At 41.1% G+C, this 1,734-nt stretch overlaps 1 long non-coding RNA gene across 1 annotated transcript; it reads left to right on the top strand.

Moving 5' to 3' along the window:
* Nucleotides 1–207: 207 nt before the first annotated feature.
* Nucleotides 208–861, top strand: LOC141011232 (uncharacterized). The gene is made up of 3 exons (XR_012180219.1): nt 208–459; nt 622–733; nt 815–861. It is a non-coding gene; the product is annotated as an uncharacterized lncRNA (long non-coding RNA).
* Nucleotides 862–1,734: the final 873 nt, after the last annotated feature.

A 1,734-nucleotide genomic window follows, 5' to 3' on the forward strand; every position in this document is an offset into this window, starting at 1 on the left:
GAACTGATAGATATTTTGAGTATAGACATCAATAATTTTGACTTTATTTGGTTTTATTATTTAGTCTAAAGGCACCAAAAGACAAGTAACATGATTGTATGTGTCTGATATTTCATTATATCCGTATTACTTCTCAAATCTCTTCATAACTTTTGCTGTCTGTCTCTCCTTCTCTATATCTGTATTTTTTATTTCAGTTACATTTTTCATCCAGCAAATCTGAATGCCATCCTCCCACTTGTGTCACCCTTTTCTGCAAACTATCCACAAATCAGACTTGAGATTTCTTTATTGAAGACTGTGTCAGCAAGAGGGAGGAGGAGGGATGCCATGATCCCAGGGATGACTACAACATGTGCTGTAGAAACCACGTGCAGCTCAGCTTCAGAAAGACCAGGGACCTGCTTGTGGATTCCCGAAACAGCCAGACGCCACTGACACCGACTGTCATCATCCAGGGTGAAGGAGATGGAGGAGGAGAATAGTTAGCAGAATTGTACCTGGGGATGCACATGTTGCAGCAAAGTAGAGCAGAGTCATTGTACAAGAAAGTTTCCTCTTGTTTATTCAACAGAATACTGAGCTGTTGTTAAAATAACATAATATTTGATGTGTTGGTAGAGGTGCTGTTAGGATGCAGCATGTGAGTGAGGCAGACAGGGAGGCTGCTCTGACACCGTGCTGAGTCTGGAAACATCCACAGCACAGAGGGGAGGATGGGGACTAATGTAAAGTAAGTACAAACCTCTCGCCCACTATGTCTACCCTAATGCAGCCATAGATCATCAGCAGACTCACCTTTATTCCCCTCAAGGTGCAACACGGAGTGCTTTAAGTATTCTTTTGTGCCGCCTGATTGTGCAACACTTCCTGTGCAGAGTGAAAAGCTGCAGAACATCTGCAGTGGAGGTAAAAACCAGCAGAGATGAGTAATACTATGAAGCAACCAATGCATTTTGTATTTTATATTTTCTGATTAAGAAAGCATCATTTTCTAAACAGTTTTCTACACATAATGAATAAAGTGTTAAACATCTGCACTTTGCACATCCACATGCATGTTCTTAATTACCTGTAAAATCCAGTGCACTTTATCTACCTTCATATTGGATATAGAATAATAAAACTATTTTGTTTTCATAATGCATATTACTGTTGTCTTTTGTCTGCCTTAGTTAATCCTCTCATATTGATCCAGCTGCTGCTGCAGATCATCACAACACTTGTATTCACTGAAGGTGAAGCTGAGCCAACGTCATTGTATCTTTTCTTTTTTTCTTAACCTATCCTACCTATCTGATCTTCCTGCAGCACAGCTTCCGGAAGAAGAGCCATGAGATGGTGGACGTAATTCCTTTGCAATATTCTTGTCATAACAGAAAGACAGGGGTGCAAAGACTCACAAATGCATCCACAAGTTTTTGATTTTGGTAATCTTAAGAATATTTGTTTTACTCGTTGTTAACTCTGGAGTCCTTAAAATGTACATCCTCACTCAAATATGATATCCGTCCTCAACAACCTCACCAAACACAATTTAACCAAGTATCTATGTGGCCGTGTGTTCACTGTGTGCAGCTGTCTCTTCAATAAAAAGCAGGAAAATTGAGAGAGGGAGGAGGACTGCACCACGAGAGGAATACAAAAGATGAGGACGACCGGAAGTGCTGCGTCTCTCAGCTCAGCCTGAGAGGGGCAGAAGAGAGCTAGGGATGCACACTGCCCGAGGAAAGT

This window comes from Pagrus major, chromosome 16 (genome assembly GCF_040436345.1).
Source record: "Pagrus major chromosome 16, Pma_NU_1.0".
NCBI classification, from domain to species: domain Eukaryota; kingdom Metazoa; phylum Chordata; class Actinopteri; order Spariformes; family Sparidae; genus Pagrus; species Pagrus major.